This window comes from Folsomia candida, unplaced genomic scaffold (assembly GCF_002217175.1).
Source record: "Folsomia candida strain VU population unplaced genomic scaffold, ASM221717v1 Fcan01_Sc008, whole genome shotgun sequence".
Classification (NCBI taxonomy): domain Eukaryota; kingdom Metazoa; phylum Arthropoda; class Collembola; order Entomobryomorpha; family Isotomidae; genus Folsomia; species Folsomia candida.
In genome coordinates, this window is record NW_019091200.1 from 4,300,308 (window position 1) to 4,320,416 (window position 20,109).

General features: G+C 35.7%; 1 protein-coding gene across 1 annotated transcript in view; it reads right to left on the bottom strand.

The window, feature by feature from the left end:
- Positions 1-20,109, bottom strand: part of LOC110853552 (protein artichoke) — a 208,977-nt gene that overhangs the window by 12,506 nt on the left and 176,362 nt on the right. The window lies entirely within an intron of this gene.

The window sequence follows — 20,109 nt, forward strand, 5'->3', positions numbered from 1 at the left end:
GGCTCAGCCCAGTCGCGATATTATTTTTACTACCAGAGATAGATTTACAGGAGTCATTTTCCCATAATACCACGGATGACATGGTCCCAAATTAGAGACTCTCCATCCGAATGGAATGTTATACGTGGTCATTATTATTCTTCTCGGCTGACGTGATGTCCTTGTTGCCCAACTCTGGACAGGAGTTTCGCCTACCCAAGTGTACCCTCGTTGCACGTGGTTGGATTAAGTAAGCAAATTAGTGAGATTATCCAATCCACGGACGGACGGAGGAAGAGGAGTCGTCGTCTCGTCAGCGATGGGGAGAGAACAATGGGAATCAAATGGACTGGACGATATGGACAGGAGACGATGACGCTGCTTTAAAATGACAGGGGCATAAATACGACAAAATCTTGGTGCACACTTAATAATCAAGGAATAAAATTTGGAGGAATCTTCACGTGTGCTAAATGGTTTTATAGTTTAATAACAAAATTATTACCTAATGAAAGTAATTTTTTAACAAATGTTGTTATCCGCATGTCGTATTAAATCTGATTAATTCTGCACAAAAATTGTCACCACTCGGTAACAAATTGTTACCAAATTATTTAGTGTGGATCCTACGTCTCCGTCGTGGCGGACGGGGCGAGTACTTTTATCAAACCTTGGACATATTTCCTAAGAAAAAAACTTTCTTATTATTTTCATTTCGATTTTTCTACTTTCGCTGGGATACTGCATACTTAAAAAATTCCTGCACAAAAAAATTGTCTGCTTCTGCAGCCTTTCTTGGCATGCATTGATCAGGTAAAACTTTTTCTCACAAAGGAAATAACTTGACTTTATTTAGCGGTAATTTCCTCGATATTTTATGTCCCAAGAAAATCCTGCTATTAGTCATTTAACCGTCCGGGAATTTAAGAAATTGATCCAGAAACCGAGTGGATAAGCAATTACGGAAGTATGTAAAATGTGAGGTCTTAAATCCCCGAACTTATTATGCAGTAGGATTTCCCGTGCCGAGATGAATTTTTAAGAGGGGAGAGAGAACGAGATTTTAGAGTGAACTCTAAATAATCTGGTGACAAATTATCACCGAGTTTTGCAACCTAAGTCTACCCATATATACGACTCGTCTCGTCCACATTGGTTACGGTTTTGTTGCGAATAATTATTGCAGAAAATAATTTAAATTTGTTTCCTTGATAAGACAAATTAATTCCAGAGCAGAATTACAGAATGAAAAATAGCATGAAAATAAATGCTTAACTTACAATGGAGGTCTCCCAACGTATGCTCACAGATTTGGACCAAGTAGTGTCAATCGATCACAAATCTAATTAATATGAAATTTGCAAAAGACACTATCTGCCAATGCGCAGGTTTCGCGGAGATATTTGCATCAACAGAGGACAAAACGGGCCGTAAAATCGGCGAATTTTTCACTCCCATTTTCCTCACTAGGTCAATGACTCGCTTCTCATTCTTCGCTTTTCGCTTCTCATGCCCGAAAGTTTTCCAATGCGTACATTATTTTTAAAATGATCATTTAATTTGTGCATTACTAATTAACTTATCTTAATTAATATTAAATAATTACAAAAAATGGACTCTATTAATTTTTTATCGGTTAGTAAGGCATTGGTAGAAATATTTAAGCAGCAGAATTTTGAGGATTGCGATCCGAGCGAGGAAGAGCAACAAATTGCACAACTTTTAGCAGAAAAATTAGAATTATTGGTGTTCGATTACATTTTTGAAGAAGAAATTGACAACAGTCAAGGTAACCTACTAAACTTTGAATTATTCAGTAAATATGCAATAAAACATTATGCATTTATGCAGCGTCGGATTCTGTGGTTGCATTGGATGTCGCATATGAAGATGAAGATACGGGAATAAAAATCACTCCGGATGATATGAGCATGACATACAAACTAAAAGCAATTGAAGCGTATGATAAGCATCCAACATGGTCATTTCATACCTTCAAGCATTTCTACAGAAGGGTCCACTATCCCTATTATATTTCGCTTTGGAGAACCCAACTGACCATGGGTAGTGATTTTACATATTTCGTTATTTTTACTTTTCATATTAACATTTTAAAATAATACACAATTCACAGGTGGAACCAAGCATTATATTTATGACTGTCGAATTCAAATGGGGAAAATGACCGTCGAAATCAATGGAAAAATCAACGTTTTCTACGCCAAAGATCTTGCTCCCAAATCAAACTTTTACCAGCCTGATGGCACAGCCGGAAATGAGCCAATGGAATCTCAAACGACCCACTCATGAGGACACGGCCGGCCTCTACACTTTGGATCAAGACGACTGGACCACCCACTTCTACCACAAAATTTCAAAATCCTTGCATGGAACATCGAGGGACTCGCCCGCAAAAACAAAACGTTCTACAATGACATACTTTTTCATGAACCCTTGGTATTCTTTTTATCTGAAACTTGGCATTCTTTCAAATTTAGCTATAAATCAATCTGTACGAAATATAATATTTATGAATCTCATGGGAGTAAATTATCATCTCGTGGCAGACTATCCAACGGATATATCCTAGCAGTGCATCATAGTATATCATCAAAAATTAGATTAGTAACACAGACTGCCGAGACAATTTGCATTCAGTTTGTTGGAGACCAAATTAAGTTAAATCTCGTTTTTACATATCTCTCTCCATCATGTCTGATACCATTAGAATCTGTCTTTCAAAATCTTAATCCATTCAATGAAGTCTGTCTCATATTCGGAGATTTTAACGCTAGGATAGGCAATTATCAAAATACGAGTACAGATAGAGACAGAAAATCAAAGGATAAATCTGTGAACAGTAGAGGAAAATATTTAATCTCATACCTGAATAATAATAATCTTATTGTATTGAATGGAGCAACAGAATCAGACAGTACTGGAAACTTTACATTTTCAAATAAAAATGGGTGTAGCGTTATCGACTTATGCATAGTATCAGAAAATATACATAAGTATTTAGATTTTACAGTATTGGAGTCTGAAGGTTCGTCACATTTTCCAATTCTTGCTAGTATAAATGAAATAAAATTGTCAACTAATGTATATACGTATGAAAAGCTAGTATGGAATAATGATAAGATAGAACACTTTAGAGATAACTTAGATAACTTATTAACATATTATCCCAATGAAAAATTTAATTTAAAAGATTATATACAAGTCATGAACCAAGCTGCTGCCGACTCTGGTATGGTCAAGGTAATTAAGAGTGGTGCTAAATCATTTAGTTTCGGACCAGCTTGGTTTGACTCTAAATGCGTATATGAGAAGAAAATGTTACTTAAGAAACTTAGATTATTCAGAAAAGATAATTGTAATGAAAGACTGATTTCTTATATCAATGCAAGGAGATCGTACTGTAATCTAATTAAGGCAAAGAAAATCCGGTTTTTCTCCAATCTCGACACAAAATTATCCTCCTCAAGAAATCCACATGAGTTCTATAAAGCTCTTTCATACTATAGACCGAAGCGTATTAATCAGTTAAGCCAGGAACCAATTAACTTAGCAATATTAAGCAGCCTTGTATGATCATTTTAGTGACATATTCAAGGAAAATGACGACTCGCATATCGAATATAACTTGCCCCACATAAAGAGTAACGAGCTAGACCAACCATTCACATACGATGAAATTACATCCTCAATTTCTAAATTAGCCAACAAGAAAGCTGCAGGCCCCGACAAAATTCCAAACGAACTACTAAAATCTCTATCTCCCGAACAGATTATTCTCCTACTTGACTGCGTAAATGAACTATGGGAGAATAATTCAGTTCCATCCAACTGGTCAGATATTCAAATAGTTCCAATATACAAGAAAGGTGATGCTTCAAATCCAGGAAATTACCGGCCAATATCTCTAGTTAACACATCATTAAAATTAATGACAGGGATGATGACAGTAAGGTTAAACAACTGGTGTGACAAATATGAAAAAATATCTGACTTCCAAGGTGGTTACAGGAAAGGCCGAGGATGCCAAGAGCATGTTTTTGCATTGAGATCTATAATAGAGAATAGCTTAACTATAAAAAATAGTAAAATCCATGCTTGTTTTATTGACCTAAGTTCAGCCTTCGATTCAATTGTATGGAGAAAACTCTGGCCTAAACTTGCCAAAATAGGAATAAGTACAAAATTTATCAACATGATTAGAGCAATTTATTCTCAAGCAAAGGCAAAAATTAAAACTCAAAACGGCGAGAGTAGGTACTTTCCAATCCAAAAATCTGTCCTACAAGGTGAAAGTTTATCTGCAAAACTATTCACGATTATTATAAATGACGTATTCGAAAAATTAAATGAATCTGGAATCACGCCAATTAGACTCGGTCTCATAGATGTCCATTGCCTTGCTTACGCTGATGATTTAATAATTCTAGCTACTAATGTGTTCGATTTACAATTAAAAATTGATCTAATGAGTAAATATTTCTTGGACAATAATCTGATAATCAACCTCAACAAAACAAAAGTCGTGACTTTTCGAAATAGCAAGAAAAAGTATGTGAAACCAAAATTCTTTTGGGGTAAAGGCGAAATAGAACCAGTAAAAAAATATAAATATCTTGGGGTATATTTTCATGAAAATGTTAATTTTCGCGAGACGGGAATGGAATTTACAAAGAAAGCACAAAATGCAGAATGTCAACTTCATTTAATATTCGTTCAGAGTAAGTTAAAAACGTTAAAAAGTAGAACTACATTATTCAATTCGCTAATAAAATCAGTCCTCCTATATTGTTCCCCGATTTGGGGACTAGAACTTACCGAAAAACTAGAAATTTTCCAAAATAAGTTTCTCAGAAATATATTCCAGCTACCTCCAAAAACACCATCCAGGTTTTTAAGATTAGAAAGTAATACCACATCTATCGAAGTTAATTTAATGAAACAATCTCTTAAATTCTTTAGCAAAATTATTCAATTTCCTAGAAATAGTCTATTGCGTGAAAGTTTCGAGGTATCAAAGAGAAACTCATATAAACTAAATTCTGGGGTGAAAGCTAACTGGTACAAAATTTTAGGGCAGAAATTAATATATTGGAACTCTCAGTGTGTCCTGGATAATATCCCCGAATTATATGATCTAGACCGATGCTGTCAAAAAAAGTTACAAATTAATGAATGTATTCGTAAGATGTATAACTTGTCACTAGAAAATGATATATTAAGAATGCAAAGTAGTACATCTATGCAAAATTATAGACATTTACATACACACGTCAAACACCAAAGTTTTTTAGATATTAATCAGAGCTGGTCAATTACTAGAGACACAGTACAATGTAGAGCCAACTTATCCCAATTCACTTGTAAAACTACTGTTAAATTAGCAGCACTACGAAATTTTTATGACGAATCTATCGAAGCAACATGTAAAAACTGTACGTATGGATGCACCGAAGATATCATACATGTCCTTTGCGAATGCCCTAAATATAGCGAAGCGAGAGTTAATTTTATACCCAATACAATTGATTTTGTATCATTTTTTTCACACCCAAATGAAATTACAATGAAAAATACCTATCTCTTTCTCAAAGTTGTTGCAGAATCCCAGAATTGTTAAAATTAGTGTAAGACTTAATTTTATGTTCTAGCTTTATTATATATTAAGAACACTCAGGATCAAGACACATTAATTAATTATATTACATTTTTTTTATACAATTATGATTGTAAAGGCCGCCGCCAAATCAATCTGAAATAAATTACTACTACTACTACTACTACTACTACTATATTTATGGCGAAATTGAGAAATACGTGATGGAAAAATTCAACGAAGCTCGATCCGATTTTCGACCCGTCCATGACACCGACCTGCGTCGTTGGGGACTTTTTAAAGCCGCAGAATATGAGGGTTTGATCTTCAAGGGTAGTAAAAAATGGCTTGCTAGTTTGAAGACAAGGAATGGAATTTCATCAAGGAAGATTCAAAAATTAGTTAGCAAGCGTTCAGTTCGAGATATTGACCAAATTACGGCGACGGCAGTCTCATTCCGACAACAAATGAAGTCTCTGATGCCTAATTTTTTAGCAAGCAATATACTTAACACAGACCAAACTGGATTTACTTATGAAATCACTTCTACCAGAACACTTTCCTGGAAAGGAGAAAGAAAAACTCTTGGTACAGCCAACTCCCCTACCAACAAAGCTACACACAGCTACACTGTACAATATGTAATAGCATATGATGGAACTATATTTGACAAAGTGTTTATTTGTCTACAGGCAAACACAAGATATTTACTATAAGTACAAATATATATTAAATATAAATACAGAAAAATAGCTATTTTATACAATTTAGGAGATAAAGGGATCATTCGGACCTAGGGTTGAGCAGGGTATTTTTATAGCACCAAATGTGCATGTAACGGCAAGCAAGTCAGGGAAATTATCCACTTTACTTGTCGAAGAATTTGTTCAAGAGGTCCTTCGCCCTAACCTGGATCCCGACTACAACTACTTGTACCTTATAGACAATTGGGGTGGACACACGAATGCAGACCTGTACAGCTCTTTATTGGACGACGATAATTCGTTCACGGTCAGACTAATCCCAGAGAACACTACCGATTTATGCCAGCCTTTGGATACATATTTTCATCGCCAGCTTAAGTATTTAGTGAAACAATTTTCTGCATATGAACTCCTTAATGAATATCAGCATCCATCCGAATTAGTCCCTAGAAATGGCATCATTAAAATGCACTCACTGGCACATTTCCTCTTATCCGCTCCAGCCTTAAAGGAAATGGTTAGGTATTGTTGGTTTTCAAGTGGAATTTGGATCGGATCGGAAAAACCTGATTTTCGAAATGTCAAAGACATGTGCTTTTCCTTCCATGCGAGTAAGTGCTCCTCCGTCGATTGCAATAATGATGCATTTATAGAGTGCACTTGGTGTCATAAAATCTTGTGCTACGATGAATTTTATCATCAATACCACATAATTAACTGTGAAAAGTGCACCTATTACAATTAGTGCACAATAAAAATTTGTTTCCTCTTCAATAATAAACTAGAAATTATTTGTTTTAAAAAACCAATGAAATTATTGTCAAGTAATGTTTATTCGCTCAATGAAATGAAAATACTGCTGCTAAAAATTAATAGAGTCCATTTTTTGTAATTATTTAATATTAATTAAGATAAGTTAATTAGTAATGCACAAATTAAATGATCATTTTAAAAATAACGTACGCATTGGAAAACTTTCGGGCATGAGAAGCGAGAAGCGAAGAATGAGAAGCGAGTCATTGACCTAGTGAGGAAAATGGGAGTGAAAAATTCGCCGATTTTACGGCCCGTTTTGTCCTCCGTTGATGCAAATATCTCCGCGAAACCTGCGCATTGGCAGATAGTGTCTTTTTGCAAATTTCATATTAATTAGATTTGTGATCGATTGACACTACTTTGGTCCAAATCTGTGAGCATACGTTGGGAGACCTCCATTGTTAGAGAAAATATGGTATGCCTCAAATCCATGCGTATAAACACACAATTCCAGATAAAACACATTGCTTATTTCAAATGTTATGGGGAATTGCGACATCTTTAATATAATTCTAGTTATTTTACATTTTAAATATTTCTTTATGGCATCAAAAGCTACCAAAACGTAAAATACTCAATTGCATTCAACTTCTGTTTTTGTACTGTACACGCAATATGAGACGTTTTAAAGCACCTCGTTTCATGTATTTTGTTATAAACACACATCACCAAGTGGGCAGATAGATAAGTACTGTAATTAACAGTAAGCACATTAATTAACACTGCTGTAACACTTATGTAACATATGCATAAATTATCTAAAAACTCAAAAAAGTATGAAGACTTTCACCCAAACCTCAAATCTTGAATTTTTTATGCTATTTATAAAACAACAAGAACTGCGAGACTTAAAAATTCTGCGTTAATTTTAAAATTCCAAAACTTATTAGGACGATACATACATTTTATTTTTGTCAAAAAACCTAAAAACAATTTTTAATCTATCTTATGTTTTAACTGTTTGATAATGACGTTAAATACCCTCAAAAATGTTAAGTTGAAAACCCCTTAATTTATAAGAGTCGTTTAAAACAACTCACATTCAGGGTATTTTGTCATAAATTGAACTCAATTCATCTTTCAAAATGCATAAAATATCATTTGAATAAAACCGATTTGGAACTTTCTCCAACAAAAAGTCCGTCATCTTATAAATGCAATCTTGCTACGAAACAAATCCGAATTTCAGTAACATTTTTGCCACTGCATTATTCAGAGTGCAGTGCAGCCGGGTATTCTGTGCGGGTTGGGTGTAATAAAGCAGGAATAAAACAACTACAGAGTCTGGCCTCGACTTAAAGATCGTAATTCACGATTGGGGAATGAAACTGAAATGATTTATTGATAGTTCTGAACTTGACGGGTATCCGTAATACTGCGTTCGGAGGGAAGGAAAATACCAACGACTAGAAATTAATTTCACACATTAAATCTTTGCCGGGTTTACGGGTCAATTATAAATAAAGCAAAAAAACATGACGCTTTAAATATGATGTACAACATTCAGTTCGATGTTTGTAACTAAATAAAATTCGTAAAGATACAAACAGTTGACAGTCCATAAGTTTGTAAAAATTGAAGGAAATGGGATCATACGTATACTAAAATCTGAAAATTTGATGCTAATGAATTACTGAGGATGTGATCATCCATGATCCAAAATTTATCGACAATCGACAATCTTTTGGGATATTATAGACCGCGAACTTTCAAATTTTTTACTGATCGGCATCCATATTATACAAAAAATTACAAAAGATTAAAAATCACATATGACCAATCTTGTTAAATATACACGTAACAACTCTGTAAAAGCAAAGGTTTCTATAAATTAATGAAGCGAAGATAATGAAAATTCAAATTTCAAATGTAGCGCTAACTTATTACGCACATCGCTTTGATTTGTATCCTTTCACAATTTTTTTTTCAAAATTTGCACACTTTACAAACACTGGTGTGAATTTCGTCATTTTTAATTTGTGGGTCAGTAAAAAAAACATTGAAAAAATTCAACAAAAATATATAATGAAATTAAGAGTTCGGGAAATGTAAGCCGATTTAAGCATTCTTTATGTGCGCTTCGTCATAATAATGGGTCAGTTGTCAGTCTGTATTTAAAAAAAAATTCACAAAAATTTTGAGAAATGTGAGCCCACTTCATGCACTAAATCATGTTTTACATGTTTTACACACAGTTCGTCATAAAATAAACACGAGTCGAATTCATCAGCTAACATGATGTTGTGTTTATTAAGCCAATTTATCCAGCACAATTTACTGTACAGCGTAAACCAAACAAAACTTTTAGATTAGTTTAGTTTATACGAATTCCAATTTCAGTGCGTATAAGGGATCACTACAAACCAATTCTGAATCGCATTTGGACCGAAATTGTGTCGATGCGTATGAATGAAATTGAGGATGTGTTGTGTGGGAAAGTAAACTTTATTGTTAGTTTTGGTTGTAAAGCATTTCTCTCTTTAAGCTGACACACTCTAAAAAATGTGGGATTAATGGCATAAATATATCCACTTTCTACCCGCAATCATCCTGAAAATCACGAGGTTTTTTACCCAATTTCTAAGAGTGTCCCGAACGAGGAGGACGATTGCCTAATAAGCGAAGTGGCTGGTAAACTGGTAACTTTGGCTGAATGAATTGTGCTCTGTGATTGAGTCGAAGGAATGAAACGAGCTCGTTCCCATTGTAAAATTTAATGTCGTGTTGTTTATTACCGAGGAGGGGAAAGAACAAGTACAGCTTTCACTGTCATCGCCATCGCCATCGTGGATAATATCCCTTTTATACCGTTTCAGAAATCAAATTCAAATTCCAACTAACAAAATTCCCACCGAGATGGAGCTCCTTGGCCAGAAAGACGTGCCCAGATCTGATAAAATGACGTAATGCAGTCCTTGCAAAATTATTCTCCACGAATCAAGAACCGCATTTTACATGAAGGTGAAAGCATGAGTATTTGCGTGGGAGAAAGTTGGGTGACGAGGAGAGTCGGTTGACAGCCAAGTAACGAGATGGATTGATGCTCTTTCGGCTCAGGTGGATTGTTCACACGATGTCAGCTCAACCACCCATCAAGCTGACAAGGAACATGTCAGACATGTTTCTCAAGGATCTTCTTAAAATCAACACTAAATAATCAAGTTTCTAAACATAAAAAGCAGTTAGTGTGGCACTGGAACACTTCTGCAGAATTCATGGAATGACGAAGGCTTTAAAGCGTATTTTGGCAAACATTTTGGTAAAAACGAGCACTTTCACCATAAGAAACTATATATACGGCGTGCAACTTTCCGCTTCCAAGTGTGAAAATGCGCGTTTTTGCCAAAATTTTTGCCAAAATACGCTTTAAAGCCTTCGTCATTCCATGAATTCTACAGAAATGCGTAAGTTCTACACAAACTGTTGTGTGTGTTGAGTTACTTGATTTTTAAATGTTGGTTTTAAGAAGATCTGCGAGAAACATGCCTGAGCTGTGCATTGTGAGTAGGATACCGGGTCAAGGTCATATTTTTCCAAACTTAACTATAAGTCGGGCCATGTGATAAAGTCAGGGGTCAAAATTTCCCCAAAATCGATTACACACGGTGCACTGCTCGTTAAATAAATAATTACTTGCATGAAAGCGGGTGAAAGTAGGATTTCCAGAACTTTTCCCACGAACGACTTAAACAAAGTGAGCCCTATCACGAATAATTTAATCTTCCGCCTGCATAATTTTTAAAATTTACTACATATGTACGTCCCCTGCTCTATTCGGTTTCAAGTATGGTTTGTGATTTGATAGGGCTTACTGGCTTACGAACTATATTTTTTGTAAAACATAAAATTTGTAAATTGAAAACAAAGTTCTAAAAATTGCTGAATTTTAAAGCCAAAAAGGATTCGGTAATGGATTATGTATCACGCATACATTTTAAAGATATCTTCATGATAGATTCATTTGAAGATGATTTTTGTCACAGCTTGCAAAAATTGACATTAATTTGCACCTTATAAAATTAGAAAATTTTACACACAAAAAATTACTCATATACAACGATTTTAGCCCCAGAAACGGAACTATTCTTACCTTGTATCAGGACAATTTACATTTATGTACAAAGTTCCTAAATGAATCAAACCCTTGCAATTTTCTTCGTCATATTTTAACCGACACGCGGGCATAATAATTTTCCCCCATGAATAATTCAAGAATCACCAAACACTCACTCCGGAGAATTATGCACGTTTTACGTACGTACTTATTACGTATTCTGGCAACGGCACGTCGCCTAAACTCTGCACAAACACGGTGTGAGCATAAAGGTTGGTAAAATGACACTCGGATAAATCTTCTCCCCACGTTTTGCGTGGGAGAAGATGGACCAAATTTAGGCAGATTTACTTCCGGCATGTATTCCATAAGACTACTTGAACTGGAGGAAATCCACTCGGGATTTGTAAGTAAGTGCGGCTCTGACCCTGGACAAGGGGCTGTGCAGACACGATATGAATATTATATTTGTACACTGTAAATTCTCACCCGGTTTATGATTGAGAATTACCGAGAACCATGTTACCGATTATCATTACCAAGTTGGTAATGGCTCTCGCCCTGGAGAAATTATTGTCAAAATTCATACCCAATTACTATTCAATTCGTTCACACATGACAATTTTACACTATTGAAATTAACGTTCTTAAAGCAGGACCCCCTCGATGACAAATAACAACTTTACATATTTATTTCGAAATTAGTTTATATCGCAAAACTTAATTAAATTTCTCAAAAATTGTTGGATTAACACGTCATAAAAAAATTTAACTTGCCGGTGGTGATATATGGAGCAATTTAGATAGATGTTGTAAGCGGTGGTATGGATTAGACTATACATTTTTAGGGGAAACGAAGTTACTGTGAGTATGCCAAATTGCATGTGTCGTGAATTTATTGAGCTAGCTAGATAAGCATTTCATAACAAATTGTCTCAAGTCTAGACTTGACTTGATAAGGTAAATTAGCTAAATAAATTTGTTACGTAAATAAATTTGTCCAAATTCGTGTGCCTCCAAAACACAAAAACTACACCTTTCATGCTACCCTTTCCATCAGGACTTATATAACCAACATTTAGCTGTGCCACTGAAATTTAAAAAAAACACCGTAAATAAACCGTAGTAACGTTAGAAGTAGCTCACCCTGTAATAATGATTTGGTTATAACTTGCCCCAAAGGTGCAGAAAAATGCAACAAAATAGTTACATAATTTTTTGCAATTATGCACCAATGGTGCAGAAAAATCCAACAAAGTGGATCAATAATTTTTATGCAATGTTGCACCAATGGTGCAGAAAAACTAAACAAAATAGATCAATAATTAATATGCATCGAGAAGAGTCCAAAAATTGTGCATCACTGGTGCAGAATTACCTACCAACGATCAACGATAATTTTGAAAAATTTATGTCAAAATTGTATGATCATTTCTCCCGGATATTCTGCATTATTGGTGCGTTTTGCGTCCCTGCCTCCAATTATTTCGCATCATTTTGTGTTCCCGATTGTTAGATATCAACGGTGCTATTAATTTATTAAAAAATTCGATTCGGTTTGTTCAATACCAATGGTGCGCCTAACTTATTCAATAATTGCCAAGGGGATTTTTAATTAGCATCAATTGATGCAAAAAACTCGTTAACAGACGGACGGACAGACAGACAGACAGACAGACAGACAGACGGACAAGAGGAATTCAATAGCTCTCATGCTACGCAGGGTGAGCTAATAATGGGAGAACGAAACTGTCACCGATTTTGCATGTTGAGGGAAAGAATACCTTAGGTAATCCCATACTTTGCGGCCCAAATATGCATTACTTTGGTAATTTATTTACTGACCAAAGCAGTCGAGCTCCCCCTCAAAATTTGTATCATTAACGTAACAAGTCTGGATAATCAAAATACAAAAAATCTGGGAGGGAGCTCGTTTGTCGCTTTGAGGTATGGCCAAAATCCCGAGGTGGTTTTCATGAAAATCTACTCTGAAAAGTGGTCACCACGTTGCTATCTTTGTGTTGCCAACAGCAAAATCACGCACAAAAAAAAATATCTCTCAATATAGCTTCACTTAGCCCGAACCAGGATTTATGAGTAAATAAATCATAGCAACGAAACGTAGTAATAGGGTGAAACCAGTAATTTTACCAAAATTATGTAATCACAGCCCTTGAGCACGAGGGGGGTGGTCTGATTGACCTTAAAAGTTGATAAGATCCTCCCCCTGGGGTAATATGCATATACAATGCCACAAACCGATTTCAATTATCTTGATCCGTTCTTGCGTTATCCCGCTGACAGGCAGATAAAAAGATAGGATTTTATATACTGAGTTAAAAAAAAACGTAACTTAAAACTTTTTCGCGATTTAAAAATATGAAACCTTATATGCTAAGTATTACGGCCGACAATTTCCTCGGTGACGATTTTTAATGTCTCAGACAAAAAAAAACTGAGGTGCCGAAAAAAAACTTTGTGGATAACTTTTTCAACTTCGCCGTGAGGGTAGTGGCCGCGGAAACTGTGGGGAGATGATAGGGATATAGAATTACCATGAATGTCCCCATGATTATTATCCCCATCATCTCCTATCTTATATAAACCCCTCCCTCCCCTATCCTACAATGTTAATGTCCCCAGATGTCCCCACGCTTCCGCTGCCACTGGGTGAGGGTATTCGTTATTTCTTCGTATCGTTATCGTTAGTATTCTTCTTATCATAAAGTAAGTTACGAGATTTTGCAAGTGTTCTAAGATTTTGCCATCAGAACCAACATACTCAGCTTACAATTTTTACGAAGCTTGCCCCCTTGTTTTTTCTACGTGAACTATTTTACGACTAGTGTAGAAGCCCGTCAATTGACGTGCAAAATAGGCCCGTGGATAAGCCCGTTACTCCAACATTAGTGAAGTTAGCCTCTCCTGTTCTCTCTGCAGAGTGGAGAGAGAAAAGGAGAGGCTAACTTCTCAACTAAGCCACCGACCCAGCCAGCAGCGATACACTCGCCTGCTTTATATAGTTTAGATACTAACAATACGAAGGTATAGGGAATGCCCTTAGGATTAGTATTTTTTATTTGATACACTTCTTTAGAAGAAAAATGAGCAATCGTATGACCGTGTATGATTTCCAGTCGGATTTATTCGCCAAGGGCATGTTTCTGGTCTAAACTCGCTACCACGGCGAAAAATCGAAAACTTAAATCTACATTTTGCATACACATATTCTGGATTTGGTCGCACAATGCTCACTTTTAACTTCATATTCGTTCATGAGAAGCCATTAAGTATAACTGCAGAATTTCAGCCCTTTACGATAATTTCTGAAAATCGGTATTGGTCCCTCCGATAAAAAGCGCATGACATCCTTTACATTGCGACATTATATCTACATTAGGACAATTGTGCCGAATTTTCGAATCTGAGTTTTCGAATATGCCTTCCACGACTATTTGGAATACTCTGCATGACCCCACCTGACATGTATGTGACCCCCACCGGTCCAACTTATTTTTATCGACCCCATCTTCGAACTTGGTCGTTACATTATGCAGACATATGTTGTTACCAAATTTGGTCAAAAGTGATCGAAATGTTCTAAAATTCATGTTCTAAAGTGATCGAAAGACAGACAGACAGACAGACAGACATGACGACACATAAAGCCACCATGATTCGGGCTAAAATCTAAATCTTTGATTATTTAGCTGTAAATCACCAAGTTACGATATTTAAATACTCGAAAAATTGGGTAAATAATGGGGCCGGGGATTTTGGCTCGAAATCGTCTCTAAGGGGCCGCAAAAAAGGGTATGTGTCCTTTCTGCTAAATTTCTGCTCATGAAAATAATCCATTTCTAAAGGTTTCTTAAATTCAAAATTAGAAAAACACCTGGTTCGGGCTGTGTCAAATTTTATTCGTACCGGTTTTCCTCTCAGTGAAACAGAAACCAGGAGAAATGAGCCCTCGACTTTGCCAATCCATTAAAAATACGTGACTTTTCACATTTTCATCCCCCGCATCCTACCAGAACGGAATTAATAAGAGTCACGAAACACTTTTGAAACAGTGTCGTGCTTTCTCCGCCACTTTCTCCAAAAGAGAAAGTTTAACTTGTTGGTTTTCCTCCACGCCTCTCAGCTTAGTTTGGACAACTCTTATCTCACGGAACAAATGATAATGAACTTTTTACAGACTGGAGACCAATTTAAAACTTGCCCTTAGAAATTAGACACGTCGCCCCATCAGTGTAGGTAGTGGAGGATTAGTTGAGGCTAAGAATTATGTAACCGTAGTTTAGCTTACTGCATGGTTAAAACTCCCAAAATTTGCAATGTTCACAGTTTCAGTTGCATGTACTTGGTAAAATGGCTTTTAATAAAATTCACAACAAAAAATGTGAAATATCAATGAGATGTTTTAAACGTCTTAGTTTAATCAACAATTAACTTGTAAATGTTTGCGAGGGTTTCTCGTGCACTCAATAAACAATTAAAATATAAAGTACATCAAATGTATTAATCTAATTAATACATTTGCTACAGTTGGTAACTGTAGCAGTTGGTAACTATCGTTTCAAGAAAATGTGAAACTTACGAATGAATTTCACTCGGATACATCTTAAAATCGATAAAATGTACAATGTGTCCGCAGATTATAACCGTTGGGGTAAATGCAATTGACGAAGAGGAACACCAGTTGTTAGACTATTTCAGTTTTGGAGCTGTATTTAAATTAACAATTTTTGCGAATTTTAATGCCATTAAGAAACATTTGCAAAATAGAATAGCCTTGGTCATGGTAGATCACTCATTTTCTAAATAGATTATTATATATTGCAAATGTTTCTTAATGGCATTAAAATCTCTACATGTACATTTTCATAAAATCTCTACATATACATTTTCACATTTTTGATGCACCTTGTATTTCATGTGGTTTGTTATAAATACCATGAATTGCATTTCATCCAACCTATGTTTAACTGAAACACTGACACATTAATTTTTTAGAGACTTTCTAAGAGTAAGAGTATTTCGTATCTAGGTTAATGAAACTGACATTAATTAAGACTTCTTTTCATTCGGTTTTATTGGGTTAATTCCTACTTGATTGATCGAGATCTTCTGCTCAATGGGACTCGATATGTATTACATCCTTTTTAAGTAACGTGTCATTCATGATACGACAAAATGGCAGTGTTACACAACCAATTGGAAAAAGTTTGTTGATTGAAATTGGAGGGATGTACTTATTCGCCCATGACATTTAGGAGGCATTGATGCTTTCCCACGCAATATGGCCAATAGGGCATTACATAAATTGGAGGATTTTACTGTAATTAGGCCAAAGAACTTTTCCTCGATCTACACTCTAAATAAAAATGAGTAAAATTTACTCAAGGTTGGGTAAAAAAAAGAGGATGGCACAACCAAAAGGTAAATTTACCCAACATTGGGCCAATTTTACACAACATTTGACAAATTTTACCTTCTGATTGTGTCATCCTCTTTTTTACTCAACCTTGAATAAAGTTTACTCGTTTTTATTTAGAGTGTAGATAAAAGAGAGAATCGTACTTTTCATGATGACATTTTCGAAATATTTGTTAAACCTTGGTTTATTTTCAACAAGAATTATGCAATTTAATTAATAAGATACAGGTTTTTATTAGATTTTTGCGTATTTGATTAGCTCTTAACCGTTCCATATTTCATATTCCGATGCATTGTACGTTAAATAGAGAAGAATATGAAGAAATTGGTTGAAAGTATTGCACTTTCAACGACGACATGATTTTTGTAAAGCTTTCACGCCCTTAAAATTGTGTAAATTAAGTTAGGAAAGCTTTTGAGAGGAATTAAGATATATTACGGGAACATAACTTTCATGAACTATTTAAATTCATAAACTATCTTACATGCTTATTTTCGCTCATTTTAATGACCTATTTTAATTATTTAAACAGTTAATTAATACGCTTTTGAACATACCTAGTCTAACCATAAGAAGTGATAGTAGAGCGTAGTATTTGACCCGGTCAACATAAAATTAAAATGTAAGTTGCAGTTTGTACCTGCATTCAGTGGCTATCATTGTTGTTAACCTCATTTGCCTGACTTCACTAGGTCAAAAGCTAGAGGAGCTTTACCACACGCGCGCGACAATAAGTTTTCACTTTTTACGCGAGACAAAAAATTCACAATGTTAGATATAGGGTAGAAATTCAAGGACAACTACGATCTGGTTGCCCAACCCATTAAATTAACCCTAGGGACTGTGACTATTTATGACATAAAAGTTCCGGTTGTCCAAGGTCAAGGAGGACTACAGTGATGTCCGAAACTTTGAACGCCAGACTAGCACAAAATCTCTGTCTGACGCCGAAGACTTGGGCCATACAAATGACCTTTCAACTTTAGAAATGAGATGAGCACGGAAAAATGATCCTAAGATGGAGGCCTTTTATAGTAGAAAGCATCACGCGCTACACATTTCCTAGACATAAGCTAAGGTCAATAAATCGACCTCCCTCTCCCAGCGGTACGGTAAAAAAACAAACAAAATTTTCCATTTACCGATGGGAATATCTTTAAGACGGAACCATATTTCCACAAAAAAAGAAGCAGAATTTATGCTAAATATTCTTAGGGTTAGTTGATTACGAAAAGGAGGTCGAATGTTATCTTATCGGGCTGCATTCATTGTTTTGGCGGGAATCGGCGGAATTGGGCAAAAACCGCCCAATTTGCTCGATTATGGAGAGGAGATAGTTTTAAAAAATATTTGATTGACGTCATAATGAAGATGGAACACCCCCTCGACCAGTCCATATTGGGTGGAAAGCCACCGACCTATGTGCAGGGCCCCACAGCAAAAATACAGCGAAATTCGTGAAAACCTGGCTGACGAAATCTATTTCTGACTTCATTTCCGATTTAAGTTTGTCCTTGGTATTTTCGAACCGAAATTGATTTCACCGCCAAATCATGATTAAAGTTGAGGAAAAGGTCTGTTCTGAGCCCCATGGAAGTGTCAGGGTCACAAAAAAATTTCTGACCCGGGAATGATACACTTCTTCAATAAATTTCGTGCGTATTTTTGATAGAGGCTTCTCTGGTAACCAATTTTTCATGGTCACAGGAGGAATATATTTTCAAGTCTGATACATGTTTCCCACGTGAAATTTAACTGGCTTTTCAATGGAATAAAAAGCAATTTGAAATTCCTTAAAACTAACCTAATATAGTCGTCTACTCTACTATCACTTTTTAAGTTTAGACTAGGTAAGTATCAGCGTAAGTCTTCCAATAATTTGTCACCAATTTGGGTAAATCAGTACTTTTAAAACAGATCAAGCACTAATTTTGTATTCAAGTTTGTTATTTTTACATTATTCAGTATCATAATTGTGAAAATGTTTGCCAATCTTGCAGTTAATTAGTCTAATCCACAATTTCATTTGTTTTTCCACAAGGATTTACATAATAAAATTACAGAATCTTTCATAAAATCACCCCATCTTGACAGGAGAGGCACATAAAAGTGATTATTTCTAAATTATGAAAAAACTTTCTTCGTAATATTTTACTTCGCCTGCTTCCCTTCGGAAGAAAAAAAAATTATTTATTGATTTCCGAGTTTCCGACATCATGTTTCCTTTCCCTTCAGACCACGACCCTACCACGTGTCCAGACTTCTCCAACAGATAAACTAAGCTGATATAGAGATGCACATCTCTACTGCTAGAAACCAACACCATGACCATGGCAGCTTCATATCATATCATCAGGTGGATAAGTAAATGGATGGATAACGTCTTACCGAGACGGAGGCAGGAATTGGAAGTGAGTGAGTGGAAGAAAGTGAGAGTGGTTGTGTTGAAGGATGATCAAAGGCTTTGGAGCACAGGACACGGAGGAGATTTAACTGGATCTTAAGAAACTTTTACTCTACTTTCTCCTCTCTGGATTGGATATGCTTTCTCCTCTTCTTCTCCTTTTACCTCCTTCCCCATTATGAGATGAGAGAAGAAGGAGACGGAGATATTTATATTATTTCGCCCACTTCCGCCCCACTGAAAGCAGGAGAGAAAGTAGGAGAGGGAATGTAAAATCTTAAAATGCTTAATGAAACGGAATATGGAGAAAGTTGAAACGGAAACGGGGCAGGTTTTATTCGACGTGTTATTGAAAGAGGATACTTATTCACCGGGAAGTGTTTTGATGGGAAGATTTGTAAAATTTGAGCCGTTTTGAGAGAATTGTAAGGGAAGACGTTTTAAAGACGTTTTAAAGGGGTTAAGTAAGTACACGTGTTCTCTGAATAACGTGGCTTACATGATTTGGAAGAGCAGAGATTAGTGTTCATGTATGTTAGTAACAAATTTTGGGTTAAAATTCGTCTTAAAAACCATCCAAACACATAAACCGGACTGGTAACAGAATTGTAACCGAATGGTAACAATAATTTCGGCGAAATAATATTAATACCTACCAGTAGAAATTTATTACAACTTTGGTAGTAATTTTCCGGTAGAAAATTTAACATTAGGTAAAATTATTGTACAAGTTCGGTAACAATTTTGTTACCACCCTATTTTGTGTGTACATCCAGTTTGAAGGTAGGTTTAGTTAGATGAACAGAATATTAATCAAAGAGCAGTCAGCCAGTAGAGGGAAGAATTAGCTGAAAAGCAGCTAGCCACCGTTTCTCAAAGGAGCAGAGACGTGTACACACTTTCTCTTCAGAAGGGAGCCTGATATCACTTAGAATTAGAATTAGTGAGCAGATCACAGGAGGCCAGAGTTCACAAGAGATATCCTCCTTTCAAATCCTAGCAAAGAAATGTTTCCTCAGTTTCAGTCCGAATTTCGGGGAATGACTTGGACATGAAAATGTTTGCTAAGTTTGCAACTTTTAATCGTATCTTCCCTCC